This window comes from Plectropomus leopardus, chromosome 3 (genome assembly GCF_026936395.1).
Source record: "Plectropomus leopardus strain MGB_pleo_1.0 chromosome 3, ASM2693639v1, whole genome shotgun sequence".
Lineage (NCBI taxonomy): Eukaryota > Metazoa > Chordata > Actinopteri > Perciformes > Serranidae > Plectropomus > Plectropomus leopardus.
Genome location: NC_142178.1, coordinates 12,008,474 through 12,025,390, shown reverse-complemented (window position 1 = coordinate 12,025,390; position 16,917 = coordinate 12,008,474). Strand labels below are relative to the sequence as shown.

Genomic DNA, 16,917 nt, shown 5'->3' with positions numbered 1-16,917 from the left:
AGTCAAATGAGTCAATAATAACCGTTGGGTAAAATGATCATTCATATCCAAATGCCTAAAAAGAACACCTACCCAATGAACAAATACTCAAAGAGCAGAATATTTGGGCCCAACCCAAAAGAGCCGTTCATAGTGTATATCATACTTACTGTCCCAATAACCCCAGTGCAGTTTAATATCATCTTTAGACAAACTCGACACAGATTTGGTGGGAGATTTGTAGATACAAGCAAAAACAAAGGTCAGCTACACGCCAACCTGCACACACACAACACACACACTAAACTAATCCCACACTAAAGATGGACGAGCACAGAAGCAGCAGCCTCTTTGGTAAATGTTTTAACTGTAGAGTTGATGCAAATCAGTGTTTAAAGAATCTTTGGGATCAAAACAGATTTCAGAGGGCAACACTGATCTGACACACACAGATCTCAAATCTTTTTAAAACACTCTGAAGATTATGGTCTCTCAGAGGCGCAGCATGGGGCTCAAGAAGGGAGGAACTGGAAGAAGCTGGTTTTGGCCTTTTTCTTCTTAACCGCCAGAGGAGGATTAATTAAATACTGCAGGCACAAGACTGCCATGCCAAAATATTAGATCATTATTCAATATCTGAGAAGAGACAAGGAGAACTAAATAGAAATACAGACGGCTGTGATGATAAAACTGTGCTCGTTTTAAGGAAGAGCTGTTGGTTTTGAGAGCGGTGATAAGGAAGATAACGGTGTTGTACTTCAAATCTGAATCAAACTACTTGTCAAGTTTCTCTCTTTTTTTCCCCATTTCCTTAAAAATATGTTTTTGTAACATCTCAGCTGGGAGAGAATTCACAGAAAGGAGAAGGGAGTGTGACGGGAAGCCATCAGCCACATTTGACACGCTGCAGCTGTGGGATAACTTTACAGGTAGGTACACAGAGTCCTCTGCTGTAGAGACGGCATGCTCGGGTAAGACTGTTTTCTATGTCACGCCTTGTCAACACAAACACATGAGACAAACTGTTTAAGTAAAGCAGCCAGCAACCCAGCAGCGAGATTCCTTTCACTTTGTTTTGCAGTCAGGGAGATTTTTTTTTTTTTTTTTTTTTTTAAAGATCAAAACATTGTGAGCGTGAAGGGAGGGAGGCGAACCATCCAAACAAGTCTGACAGCTGATAAATGAGTAAGGATGGGCGGGAACAACTGAAGTGCAGGGACAGGCATAGCTGAGTAGCTTTCAAACCTAAATGGCAGGTTTGGTTTTAGCCTAATGTTCTTCATTTGCAGAGAAGAAACCAGTGATCCCTGCATCCTGGAATGCAGGGAAACAGGTCACAAAAATGTTCACATTAACGCACCTTTCTGTTCACCTTTGTAACAAGTTTGACCCGAGTCAGTCATCAGTCTTCCAGTGAGGCGGGAAGGTAAACAGGTAATGCAGTGTATAATTTTCTAAAGGGCAACTTTGTTGTACACAAGGGCTGTCAAACGATTCATTTTTTAAATTGTGAATAATCACAGAATTACAATAGTTAATCACAACTACATTGTATATCACGTCTTCAATTCCATTATACTGCATTTTAAAAAGGAAATCTCACCAGATTGTCTTGATTAAGAACCAAATGACAGTGGGCATGTCTGTTAAAAGGAGACTCATAGGTACCTATAAAACCCATTTCATTCAGATATGTTTAGGTCAGAGGTCATCACTCTTTCTTTAAAACACAACCCTGTACAGCCTCTTCAAGACGGGAATGTCTGCCAGCAATTAACACGTGTTATGTACTGACTTTGATCGCATCGTGGTTAACTCATTATGTTGACTGCAGGCATTTTGACTAGTCGTAGTAAGAAAAGCACAGGTGAAAATGATAACATGAATGATGGCTCAGTTTTATTAAGTGTCCCTGTAAGCTATTCCAGTGAGCCAACATGCACAACGCCAGGGCCTCCCTTAAGTAAAATGCTGCTATCATAGATATTAATAAACACCTGTGCTTTCCCTATAATGACAAGTCAAAATGTCTGCTGTTAAAAAGACATATTTTTCAACCTGGACCCTATTTTGCCATGTTGTTGTGCTTAAGTGCCTAATGGGAGCAACAATTTAGATATTGGTCCAGTGGTGAGCAACAGCTGGCAGCAGTGAAACAGGCTGCCATGTAACCAATCAGAGCATGCTCACACTGTCAATTTAGGTCCACTAGAGCTTGTTTGTTATTTGATTGTTATTTTAGGTGTTCTCCAGATATCACGTTCACGAGAATGCGACGGATGGACGACACGAAAACATAAAGCATTACTCCCATTACTTACTTACTTGCTTACTAAGACACAAAAACATAGGGCAATTCAATCCAGGCTGAAAAATACCCAAACACACTCTTTAACTGCAAAAAACACATTCACATTTCTTGAATCGTTTTGATTCATAAAGTCGCTGCAAGTTTCTCTGTAGGACTAATATTTCTATGGAGTCTCCAAATCATTGCGACTGGACTCCTGAGGGAAAGCCTCAGCAGCGCCCTCATGAATGAGCCGGCATGACAGCTGGCACTGAGCGCCCTGACCTTGCTGTCTTAGTGCCCTGACACCCACGCAGACCTTGTTGGCTAAATCTAACCCCATGCCACTTCCTGTGTGCCACCCCTCCCCTTCTCAAAACATTCCAGAGGACAATATTTATCCATCTGCTCATCTGTCCATCCACACCAAGAGTTTCCCCCTCTGCCATTAGCTCAGCTGCAGCGATGGCATGGCACGGAGCCAAAGTGTGACATACAGTGCATCTGATAAGGCTCACTAGAATCTACATAAATATATTTTACAACCCTCCCCCGTCTATAATTAAACTTTTTCCGCCATGCTGAACGTTCTGCAGTGTTTTTCAAGAGAATGGCGGTTATTATTTTTAATTGGGGATTGGTGGCTTATGACAGCAGATTATGTGCGTGGTTTGTTTATATAAGGGTGGGTGTAGTCCTAATTGTGAAGTGACGATATATGTTGCTACTGATAAACATGTAAAGGTCAGCGACTCATCATTTATCAGTTTTTTACTGAACTACAATTTATGACAAAGAGCTTAGACGTAACTACCTCGACAGAACTGTAGAAAAAAAAATCAATTATTGCCTTGGATGAGGTGACAGAGTGGATGACGCTACTGCCAACCTGAGTGAGTCATTCATCCTCTAAAACAGCAGCTGAGACGGAAAAGATGAAAAACAACACCACAACAGCAAATCTCCGCTCTGCATCTCAACTGCATTTAGTTGATCTGTGATTACAGACGTCTCATCTGCTCTCTTCAAACCAAGAGCATGGGAACTGTCCCAGATCTTAATGGAATAATCACTACTGAGGTATTCGCCATAGGAAATGACAGCCTAAATGAAAGGGGGAAAAACCCAGGAGCCGGAAAAAACACATTTTCCGGCAAGGTTCCCTATAATAGCGATCTGGGTGCATATAGGGTCTGAGAATAGACGGCTTTCTCAGCTTTGTCTGACAACTCTGGTTCAGTACATTCAGTAGGATGTCAAGTTTTATTACGCAGACAAAGAGATGAAACTAGAAACTTTGAATGTAACATCTTTCACTTCTCCTTGAGTGCGGAAAGTGTTACACAAAAAGGTTGTCCCATTCTCAGCACCATAATATAGTATATATCTATGTATATACAATAGCATTATATGTACAGCATTTCTATCCATTAAGCCCACACATTTTTCCATGAAGTGAAGGTAAGATTCAACTATGACTCAGCACGTTGCATCCCCGTTATGTAAACGGCCCTGCATGGTCACTATTTCATCAAAAGGGCCATCGTTGCTCAATGACTCACGCTGACTCATTGTAATGACCTGTCCATGTCATACTGGTGTCTCATTCAACTTCCTTTGAATCAGCTCCCCATCAGCACTGAAGCATGACGAAGCATTAACTGTCTGAGATTAAAGAGTGAAATAGGAATCTTGATTAAAAAGTGGCTCTCATCGCACTCAGCTGGGCCCACAAAACACCACTCTGCCGGCAGGAATGTAATAGGACTGATCTGATGCCATTCTGTCTACAATTGGTGTCATTGGGGATTTCAAAGGGAGAGGAGAGTCATCAGGACATGTTTTGCTTTGGAAGCACATTTCATTTGTAGAAAACGTCAAATGGCTCAGACCATAATTACTAAAAGAAAAACTGTTCATGTCCCCCTCAAGAATTTCTTACTAGGGCTGCAGCAAACCATAAATGGCGCTGTTCTGTTGATTATTTGATCGATTAGTTGTTTGGTCCATATAATGTCACAAACGGTGCAAAATGTCAATCAGTGTTTTCCCAGTGCTAACTTTAAAGGATATACCATGCAGGATTTTCCTAAGAAACAATGTGCAGACTCATACTTAAATAATCCCCCTTAATCATAAATTTTGCAGAGGGATGGGTGTGAGTACTCGCTCGAGTACTCCTTTGGACGTTAGTATAAAGCAGCAGCAACAGAAAATTTGCTATATTTTCACGTTTACTTTCAATATAGGGTTTATTAGGCTATCTGAAGCCTAGTTGTTCAATAATTTCATTTTAAATTTCACTTGTTTTCCTTCATTGGTTGATTTACATTTCTATTCTTACAACAGATTTTTTTTTCTCCAGTGCTCGAGTACTCTATAATACTTTTAATGAGAGTACTTGTATATGGAAGTCACTTAAAATGACTATCCCTACTTATGACCAACTAGAAGTGTGTGGTGGTGTATCTGTCTGCAGAGACTCTGCCCTCTGCCACATCTGTTAGACCTCAGAGATTCGCACAATGTGCTTTACCACTGAATCTAGACTAAAGAGAACCTTGTTTACACAGGGCAGCTTATAAAAAAGCTCTCCAAGGAACATAGCAAAGTATCTAATCTAGACTATTTAAATGGTGTGACTACAAGGGTTGCATAATCTTGGAATAATGCATGAACACTCCCAAGTCAGACTAACAGGAGGGTTTCCTGTTCCTCCCATTCAGCCGACATTGCTTAAAAACAGCATTAAATTACATACCATTCCACATTAGCATGAGTGTTAACCAATGACAGCAAGACATGAAAATTACACTCTACTTAAAAAAGACTTAATATATGGTGACAGAGGACCCCCGCCCACATGCTGTACCCACCAACAGGTTTGTGTCCCACTGCACTTACATTTCTGTCTCAGTGGTGATGTGGGCTCTAAGCCTTAACAAACAACCATTAGGAGAGAATCCAGTTTCCACACTAAAAGGATTAATGGATTAACATGTATTTGACCTGGTGCTTATACCCTCCCTGCCCCCTGTTATATGACAGATATGTCCAATTGCAATCTGCTAAATGTTAGCTGTGTCCCGAGCTAAGGGCAAAAGCAAAAGATACTCTTTTATACATGTCAGTCTGTATCTCCTGCAGTCTCATGTATGTGGAAGAAATTTTGTGTTGAGTACCAAGCAAACAAAACTGAAATAAATGTGATCACAAAAAGAACGTGTTGTAGCCGCTGGCCAGTGGCAAAAGCTGACTTAAACAATCGGAAGATGGTTTTATGTTGGATCTGCTACAATGTTTAGCTCGGAGCATCTGAATCTGGCCAGCTGAAATTCTGAAAAACATTCGTTTTGCAAATACAAGATCATTCAGCATCTAAAGTGAGCTTCTTACTGCAGTTAACAACATACCAACTGTAACCTCATAATAGCAATTTAGAGATACAACACAATGTCCTGGGTGTATCCATCATGATTAGAGGTTCAGTTCTGCTACGAGTCATCTTATACTCCAATAGCAGCACGCTTTATTTGGAGCTTCAAGGTTTGGATCCTGACCTCACTGCAAGTCACTGTGGACTGGACCAGCACTGCTGCTGTGAATAAATGTGCCAACAGTGTAGTGTAGGCACATGAACAGTGTCAGAATGTGTGCAGTTTTAATGTGGTTATATGAGGTTTACTTTTTACATTTACTATATGCTTCCTTACATGTTTTTTTATATAAGGCTTCCTGAGATACAAAGACTGTAACAAACTAAAAAAAAGAGATAGAAGTCTATGGCAGCAAAATTCCTTTTATCAATGTCAGTGCAACTTGATTGAGTTTTCCAGACCTTTGACCTTTTAGAAAATACATATGTTGACATTAAATTACAAAGTTTAAGGACTATTACTTTATATATATATATATATATATATATTGTGTGTTGGATAATAACTATGGTAAATATATTCATTTATTTAATTATTGTATTTACTTACATTCTTGAGTATTTCTTTAATAGCCTTCTTTTTACCTCTACCATGATGCCAACCGTCTGACCCCCATCACCAGGACCAAGCACCGCACCTTGGGGGACAGCGCCTTTGCCATTGCTGCTCCAACCCTCTAGAACTCACCCACCTTTTCAAAAAAGCCTGCAGCACCCGTCTCCCACCGCCTCCTCAAATCTGAACTGTCATATTCTCTATATTTTGTATTTGTGTTCTTTGTATTTGTATCTATTCTTCTGTTTCATGTCTTTCAGTATTTTGTATTCTTTATTCTGTATTTGTATTTGTTTTCTTTTTTGCATTTTATGGAAAGCATCTTTGAGTACTTGGTAAAGCGCTACATAAGTCCTATCTATTATCATTATTATTATTAGTAGTATAAGTGGTAGTAAGAGTAGTAGTAGAAGTAGTAGCAGCAGTAGTATTACTATGCAGATTTTACATACAATCCTATAAACACACAATACAAATGACTCATCATTACAGATTTAACTGCTTAACAAAATATAAAGTAGAACAATTAAATCATATTTTTATGCAAAATATGCACTTTTACTCTTTTGATACTTTAAGTACATTCTGCCAGCAATACTTCGGTACTTTAACTTAAGTAAGATTTTGAAAACCTTTTTTCTTAACACTCATACAGAAATAATCGCTCTCAATCATCACTTATGACCGCTGGAAAGGTGTGGTGGTGTATTTTTCTGCACTCTGCCCCCTGCCTTTATTTTCATTTATTCTTATTTTCTGTGTTCAGGGACATTGGTTGGCATATACCCCCACAATAATCAGGTTAGGGCAGATTTTTGTGACAAGTTGGTGCCTGGTGTCAGACAATAAGCAACAGGCATTCAAGAGACACAGCGCTGCAAACTTATACCGTCATATGCACCCCCATGAAACTTCAGGAAAGTATGAAGGTCTGAAACATTACATACTGCCTAAGCCTAATTGGTGCCATCTCATTAGCACGTTCAATCAAATACAACTGAGGATTTGGTTTGATTTTTCTGTGTGTTTCTCATCTGATCATAAAGAAATGTGGGCAGATTTTACTAACAGCCACACAATTAATCAAAAAATATTATTGAAATCACAATTTGGCCAAGTACAATATCCAAACCATAGAGGCTGCAATTTCTTGAAAAAGGTCATATGTGTCACAACATGCCATTATAAATAAAGGACTGTGGTGCTACAGAGACGCCTTGTACTACAAATCATATTCCAGACGCAAGGGAACATGCTTGTTTGGTACAGATCCCATCAAAAAAATGTTTGCAGCCCTGGTTTTATGGTTGTGTTTTAAAAACCTCACTGATCTGAAAAATGCATCAGAAAGCGTTAAAAAGCTGTGTTTAAATATCTTTCAAGTACTCTGACTTTGATACTGTGTATTGTGACGCTGGTTTTACTACGCCTCTGCTTACAGCTGAATCACAGCCTGTACCTTTAAAACAAGCCTTGTTTACCTAACCAACCTCACTGCAGTAGGTGCAGCGAGGTAATGACTCTTGTCCGTAACACTGTCTGTATATCAAAGCATGGAGGCTTCTCGGGCACGCAGCACGTTTCTGCTGAGCCAGAACCACAAAGGGTGTGGAAGGAGGAGGAGGAGGAGGAGGAGGTGGTGGCAGTGGTTAGCTTGCTGTAGATCTATATTAGGAAAGGCAGAGAGTTTACGACACTGAGGTTTTTATTAAAATCATGCTGCACTATTTGTCAGCCACTTGTCTATGTTGTTTCTCCTGTGTTGTTACTATAATAAAGAGATGCATGTTGTGAGACAGAGAGACAGTTAGAGGATGTAACCACTGTCTGTCTCTCCCAGATTTTGGCTGCAGGGTCAGATTAGGGCAAGGAAGTTTAGGTTGCTGCCTGAAAACAAACTTTGTGAAAGTAACTCTGTGATACTGCCGCTACTTTAATGTTAAAGTTTCTTTTTAATGGAAAGTAAAGCTTAAAATGAAATGTCAGCTCGGTTAAACTGTGCTTTTACTTCCTGCAGCTATTAGTTTCAAATAAAAATATACGATATGAGAGCAAAACATAAAATTACTGCAAACTGTAAAAACCAAACAGCTAAACGCATATAAAATGTGTGCCTGTGTGAGGAGGAAACGGACTTCCCACCATAAAAACCCCACAACCACATGTTCTTTTACCAGGCAAAGACAGACTTTCTCTGAGGTGAACCAGCTGCTCTGTATGCCCAATGGTCAATTAGTGGTTGTTGTTGTTGTCGGCGAATCATAGAGCGACTCGAGAGGCCGTGTCTGAGAATAGCAAACAGGGTGAACACCAAATGCCTTTTACGCTTGGTGGTATCATGTACAGAAAGTCATCCTCCAGTTTGAGATGTAAATATTCTGCAACAGCAAGTTTGATGGGGTTTAGACTGGAGTGTATCTGGCCAAATTTCACCCGTACACTCCATCATTTCGATTTGTGGTAAGAAAGAGAGGGCACCACACTGTCATTACAGACAGAGAGCTGCAGTGAGCCCCAAGAGCCGGAGAAAGCTCCAGAGATGCTGAATCAGAGGTCCGGACAGCACGTCAAGCTCTATCGCAGCGTGGATCAAATGAGGAGGAGTCCTCAGGGAAAGGACTGCTGCTGCTGCTGCTGTCTGACAACACACACACACACACACACACACACACACACACACACACACACACACACACACACACACACACACACACACACACACACACACACACACACATACCGCTAATATTCCAAAGAAAAACACATATGGGACTGTGCTGATTTTGTAACCACATAATACCTTTTTTTTCTCTTTATACTGTAACGGCAAGAGGGACAACTTTACTCAGTGATGTAAAAGAATGAGGAAGTTTCATCACTCTTGTCCATTCAAGACTGATTAATCACAAGGGTGTGATCCCTGATGGACCGGTCACGTGGTTTATTGGCTTTACACATTTGAAAAGAATATGTCGTAAATGTCACAACCAGCATCTTAGTTTTGGTTCACACCCACCAGAAACTAAAAGACTGTAACTCAAGCACTGGAAACATACTGTACACACTGTATTTGCAAATAATAGGTTAGCATGGTAACACACCAACACCTAAATGCAATGGAGAAATTAGCTCATACTTAGTATTTTCATGACAATGTTCAATAAGATTTTCCCACTAAAGTGGTTTGCACTGACTAAAAATCAGTACCTTGTTGCTGCAAAAGATCTCTGCAGGAACCAGACACTTAAATTTAATACTTTTGAAGACTTTTTAAAGATGTTTTTAAACCAAAACCAGATTTTTGGATAGTCTTTTTCTTAGTCAAGCATTGCAGGTTACTATAAAGGTAAGCAGTATATATGTGGTCGCATGCAGTGGTAGGTTTAATGGTTATTTGAGTCAGGTTAATCTACATTTTGCTACAAACTTAAAGACAGTATGAGGTTCAGCGATACAATTTAAGATTTGTAAAACCAGAAATGTGGACTTTCTCACAGCAGAAACTGGTTAATTTAAGAAAAAATAAAATAAAAGATGTAGAAGTGAAATTAAAATGTTAGTGGCAATTAAGACCTAACAATTTTACATTTAAGACTGTTACATGACTTTTAAGGTCATATATTTATAAAACTGAAATTAAATCTCAAAGCAGAAGCTTTTTAAGGAACTGATCTGCAATGATTACTTTCATAATCAACTCTACTGATGAATATCTTGATGATAGACCACGTTTTGTTTGACCAACAGTCCAAAATCCAAAGACATTCAGTTTACTATTATGTTAAGATAAAGATAAAGCAGTAAGTTCACACATTTAAGAGGCTGGAACCATAAATTATTTGCATTTTTGAAAACAACTCTTCCTCTTCTTCTTCCATCCTCGGCGCATTACAACCACTCAGCATTCAGCAAATAATTTGAACTACTGAATCTGTTAACAAAAACTTGTCGTCCCACTTCTTCCACAGCAAGTTCCAAAGATGAACAGCATGTCAAGTTTGTCAAAATAGGGGGAAAAGGATCACATCATTTAACATATCCCTCTTCTTTTTACTTGTATGAAACTGCATGTAACAAAGCTTCCAAACAATTGTCCCAGCTTCAACTCAGTCTCAGCCAGAGGTACTGTATTAGTAATAGCATTGACTGGCTGAGAGAGGCCTGGATTTTGCTGCTAAAAGGAGCAACAATGGTCCCCCCTGAGACTGCTGAATAAGGTGCTTCTTATTTGACTCTCCATCACTGCCGTTTCCATGGTTTCACACTTTTACTAATAGCCTTATTCAGTTATGGTGCATTAGTGCAAGTCATGATGACAAAGTTCTTCCCCCTGGCGCAGTTATTGGCATATCCAGAACAGACCTAATTTCACTATCAGTTACAGAGCCCTTTTAAATGCATTCAAATTCATAGTTACACTAATGCCCATCATACTGTTACTGGAGTTATTAACCTTTGAGGCAGCTTACTAAGCAGCAGCATGGTTTGTAATTGATCTGGTAATATCCCCAGAGCTACATGTTCAAATTTCTTACTGTTTGACCTATAGTTTCCTAAAAAATTAAAAGACCACAGTGCTGACAGTGACAGTGTTGTGTGATTGAGCAAATACATTCTAGTTAACCCGGGTGAATTAGTTCACATGAGCTGGTAATGTTGTATGTCACTGTCATTGGACATCAGAAGCCAAGCCAGATGACAACTCAGAGTGATGGATTCAATCAATGCTAGTAACCCCTCTGCCTGCTGCCATCACCTGACTCATTATGATGATAATGCTGTCCACAGCTGAACTCAATCCATTTATTGACAACATGGGATCGATACTATTTAAGAGACACTTGGCAATGCATCTGAACTGTCAGTTGTGATTGTCAGAGCAGGGATGAAATATATGAGGATCATTAGGGCTGTGATATACAGAGAAGCAGTGCCAGCCAAGACTGATGCTTGTGTCACCTCATGTCACCTCATATTACATCACAAAGACTAGGGCCAACAGCAGGCTGACCGTGACAAGCAAGTTTATTCTGCACTTCCTCCTACAGTGAGGAAATCACGTGTCTATAATCCAATGAACTAAAATCATTCAAGGAAGACAAAGCAAACAAACAAGTAAATGACATTCACACTGATTAATCAGTAGGGATGACAACTTGTTCCAAATTTTCTGATCCTCCAAGCTAATCAATTCCTATCACAGACCCCTGAGGTCTCCACGCAATTTCAAGGACAATGTTTTAAAACTTTTCCATGACTTTTCAATTACAAGTATATATTTTTTTCTTGCCCGGCACTTTTCAAACATCTCAGATTCAAAATCTTTTCACACATAATTTCAGCTTGCAGGCATTTGTGAAGGAAGAGACAGAAGGCGAGGAGAGAATGGAGAAACGACATGATGGTACAAACAAATGGTACAATGATGGTACAAACAAAATGTCACTCAGACAAATATTAGAGCTATGATACTGTGACAACTACAGAAAAGAGATTTGGTGTAATGTAACATTACGTGGAGGGTTATCCATGGAAGATTACTGTTACCTGTTCGTTGCACTACAAAATTCCATGACTTTTCCAAAATGTTTAGTAATTTTTTTATTTTTTTTTATTTTTACAAATTCCATGACTTGTCCAGGCCTGAGAAATGTGATTGTTAAAGTCCATGACTCTTTCAGGTTTTCAATGATCCTGGAAACCCTGGACACTGGTATGTTTTTCCGACAGCTTTGCATTGCAAAACAATGATGTTAAACTTGTGCTTCTCAGCTGCTGAAAACTTGCAACAAGAAGGAGTCATGGCGGACAGAGAAATATGACAACAGTGCTGCTTGTAATGTCAGTGAAACGATCATTTCAAGTGAGGCTGGAAATATCAGCAATATGCTGAAACATCTTTCTACGCAACATGGGCTTAAAGACAAGAACTGCTGTGCATTTTAAAATGTTTTTCCCTGAGGATAATTATCCTACGACATAACATCAGTGCCATGCAGGAAGACATAGAAGACTTCTTATTTGACTAAAAAAAAAAAACCTAAAAGAAAACAAACGCTGTTCAAATATTTTGTCATTTCATCTACACTGTGTTAACACTCAGAGATAATAGAACAGTTGTGTTGACCCTGAACACTGAAGATTGATCTGGAATCAATAAGTGAATCGCTAAAGAAACGGACCGATAAGCAGAGCCGATAATGTTATTGGTTTCAATACAATCTTATCAGTGCCCATCTCCATTAATCAGTCAGCTCTGAATACAGCTTGACAGCAGTGCTTCAAAATTTTCCAGACAGCTCTCTCACCGACTGCCTCAAACAACAAAGGCGGCCCAACGGCGCCCCAGAGCCAGCCGACAGCTTATTGTCTCAATAGATACCTGGGGAAATCTTCATTGTCATGCAAACTACTTTTGATGCAGAGAAAAATTAAGCGCAGTCCTCAATTTCTTTACCATACAGTTTGACAGTATCACCTATGAGTGCAAGGAAGCAACGCTGGGCAACCTGAGCATGTGTAAACATACCCAACACCTGTTCATATTTGAACATTATTCCATTTGTGCAAAAAAGGAGAAATATTGATGGAAAATTTGAGAAGAAGGGAGTTGGCCTTTTTGGAATAACACTATCTACAGTACCTGTCAGAGGTAAATGGATCTGGGGAAAATATATGCTCTTTGTAAAACTCTGTGAGGACACCAAAAGTGAGGCCAATGACACATGCACCAACACCGATGGAGACAGGCAGCACTGACCTCATTTAGACTAATGGTTTGGATGTGGAGCTCCTGAACATGATTTAGTACGGTTCACAAGGCCACTGGCGTAATGAATGACTTACTGTAGAATGCTTTTTAGACAGGAATTCTGTCGTCACATTCCAGAGATACAAAAGACCCCTGCAGCCTGAACAAGGTTTGAAATTAACGCTACTGACCACAAAAATGCTCAGTTCGGCAGGCAGCTCAGCAATAGGAATATTTACAGCCCATATTTTTGTTTAGGAATTCTGTTTATGTTTGACTCTGTATCCTCCACGCTGTTTCTAAGGTCACAACACAGATTTTGACACTTTCAGACACTTACAGGTTTTTAACAGGACAGCAAGTAATGAGTTTTGCATTGTGAAATAATCTGCCAATTAACCTACTCAGCTAATCAAATAATAGGGAAACAGGCCATAAGTCTGCAGAAACATGCTTAACAACTTTTTGCACAGTCAGTTCAACTTCTGCCCGGTTAGCAGAAGCTAGCACAGTAGCAGCTGATAACAGCCAACACCAGAACGCAGTTTACTGGCCCACACAAACTCACACCGACTCAAAAACTGCTAAACTTCGTTGTTAATCACATTGATAACTATAAAGTAATGTCAGTCATGTGATGGTAACAGTTAGCCCAAGGGCTGACACGAACATTTTGAAACTTGCCTCCTTTGTTGCCATGGTAATCGACTCAATAGGCTATCGATAACTGAATGCTGTTTCTTTATATAATTTGCATTACACCAAAAATCAACTAAATTAAGAAATAGTTATCTGACATTGTTCATCATGCATCAACATTATTATTTTTATTTACTGGATTACAAGGGTATTTAAACTTAGTGACAGTTTTGTGATTCAGGCTCTGATCTAAGTCACAGTCTCACCAGTCTAGCACTTATTTAACTGGAACAACTGGAGAGCACATGAGAGGTTTACAGATAAGTTAACAAGTTACAAAATTGCAAGGATGCCCCCCAAAATTCAAGTGCCAGAAATACCAAAGGAAACTTGTATATTACAAATACCAAAGAAGCATGGCAAATAGTATTGTTTAACAGTATACAGTATTCTTTTTTTTAGCTATTGTGGTAATGTTACTGCATCCTAAACAGGTGGCTTATTGTCATTATGCTGTCCTGGTCCATTAATTACCGCCTTGCTTTGATTGGTCGCCCAGCAACTTTAAGAGGTCATGTTAAGTTTTAAACAACTAACTAAGTTGATTTAAATCAGCCACCTAGCTACATCTGTTAAAATCTGCTGGCAACAGTCGTCTATTCAACTGACAAAATAATCGACTGTCGGCTAGATATGAAAAGCCTGCTTTTGTTTAATTATGTGAGAAATGAAGGACACACTGTTTCAAAGTTATATTGCGTTTTGAGTCATAAATCCTCCATTTCAAACTGTGTATGTGCCTTGTGAAAATGGAAAGCCTGGCAGGTGTAGCATCAGTAACTAAGCTGACTGAACAGTCAATTGTTTCAGCTCTAGTTTCAAATGTTACACTTCCACTGGGATTAAATTAAATTCTTACATGCGAAAGATAAAATCTTGCCTGCAAAAATGGCTCCAGACACAATAGGTGTTTTCAAAGCAAAGGACTGGGTTTTAAAGTCTGGATACAGTGGGTGGTGGTACAGCAGAGATGTATTACATGACTACAGAGCAGGTGAAGCAATGGAGACATTTGTGTTTGGTTCTCTGTCCCAAGATAGAAAACTCGCCGAGTCACTGTCTCAGGTTATCGGGGCAGTGTACTGACTCACAATATGTTTCTAAGCAAATAATACTGTCTTTTCAGTCTCTCACAGTCTGCTCTTTCCTCTTCTGACAATGACAGGCTGTATAGAATTGCAGCATATTTTGTCTCGTTAAAAATACATTTGTGCAAATGGGGGAATGCTATCTGGGTCACAGAGTGCCAGTGATACCACGGCTGTGCAGAGGGAAAAGTTTTTGTGAGGCAAAAAAATGGCATTTTATGTTTTTCTTCGTGAAGCTGGGGCAGCAAGAGGACAAATAATGAGATAACTTATCTTTAGAAATCTCCAATTAGAGACCGTTTCCCACTGGAGTAGTTATACCTCTTGGCAGTACATGAACTCAATAGCAGTAATATCACCTCATGTTTCTCAGGTGTGTTTTATGATAAAACGACTTGTTTGGAAGCTGGAATTACTGTAATGTGATTCTCCATACCACACCACTCCTATTGTTTTATTCATATAAGAAGTAGGTTAAAGGTGATGATATCCTGTAAAAAATAAGATAGAAGAATCCGGTTCTATACAGGATTAACCTCATGACATGTTTTGACATGATGTGAACTCAACAGCAGTAATGCTATGTGTATTTTATATCAAAAGTGTTTGTCTGGATTCTGTTACTGAAATGTGACTCGGTACTAAACCAGTCCTGTTGTTTTATTCATTTAAGGAATTAAGGGAACGGAAATAATAGATTTTACACAAAGTTGTTGAAGAGGTAAGAAACCAGATCTGTACGGAAAATAAGCAAAGAATGCGAATAGCTATGTAAGTAGCTATAGGGGAAACTAATATGAGAATAAACCCCAAACGATCATCAAGCCATAAAATCTGAGCCCATAAATAAAGTTAAAATTATTAAATATTGTAAGTGACATGGTCACAATTTCCTAGATTTTCTTGGTTTATTGTAACTGATAAAAGACAAAGGTTAGTACTACTCTGTCCAGAAAATGACGGGAGATAATGTTGTCTTTAAAAACAATGACTGTAGCATTCTGATGGAAACTCAACAGTATTTCTACCTTTCATTTTATCACTATTAGTCACTCATGCAATAAGGCTACATAAACATGCAGTACTCAAAAGTTGTTGTGTCCTGCAGTATAACTCCTAATCTCATAGGATCATTAGAATCACATTTATAGAGTAGTATAGCATCAGACTGCACAGTTTAGACACATGTCGTTAGTATGGCTGCAGTATTTGTACAGGTAACTTTCCAAAACGTGCTTAGTAAATCGGTCATTTAATCATGAGGGAGACCTCTCCTCTACTGGTCATGGAGGTCATTTCACTCAAGTAACTAAGGAAACAGCAGGGCTGGAAGGATTAATCTATAAATCAATCGCCAGGTCATCGACAACTATTTTGATAATTGTCTAATCATTTAAGCCTTTTTTTCAAGCAAAGCACCAAGCACTTTTATTAGGGGTGGGGGTGAGAAATCAACACAGCATAGTATCGTGATATTTTTGATTCATTCGTTGTTTCCTAGCGCTACAGAACTATATATACCATTTGTCATTCACCACACCACACTGAATGGAGTGTTGAGCGAACTGTTGAACCTGCAAAGACGCCTGAATTTAGGCAGCACAGAATGATTAAAAAAATAAGAAAATCCCCTCCACCCATCGTCAACTACTGCCTCACATAGATTCTGATTCTGTGGGAAACACTGAATATTGTGTCAATACACAGGTACCAAGTATCGACATTGTTATCATGTAAATTATTAATATTGCAAATACAAATTAAAAATTTTGGGAACTCACTAGAATAATAAAATCAACTATCATTTTTCAGTCCGCTGTTTACATTTTGCTGACATAAAAGTTATTAAAGTGAGATGAACAGACTGAAACCATTATCTTCTAAAATAAAATGATGTTGGCAAAATTTTACTTTGGGGGACACAATTTGCAGTTGAAAAAAAAGGTAATATTGATATCATATATTGTACTGATATATATGTTATCTCAACATCGCAAAACTTTTTATATTGCCATAATATTTTATTGTAACTTCAAACCCCTAATTCTAAAATGTTCCAGCTTCTCGTGTGAGGATTTGCAGCTTGTCTTACTTTTGACAGTAAACTAAAAACCTTTC

At 38.9% G+C, this 16,917-nt stretch overlaps 1 protein-coding gene across 1 annotated transcript in view; it reads right to left on the bottom strand.

Annotated features, from left to right (window-relative positions):
- Positions 1-16,917, bottom strand: part of LOC121942104 (sphingosine kinase 1-like) — a 48,902-nt gene that overhangs the window by 29,843 nt on the left and 2,142 nt on the right. The gene's annotated exons all lie outside the window — the stretch shown is intronic.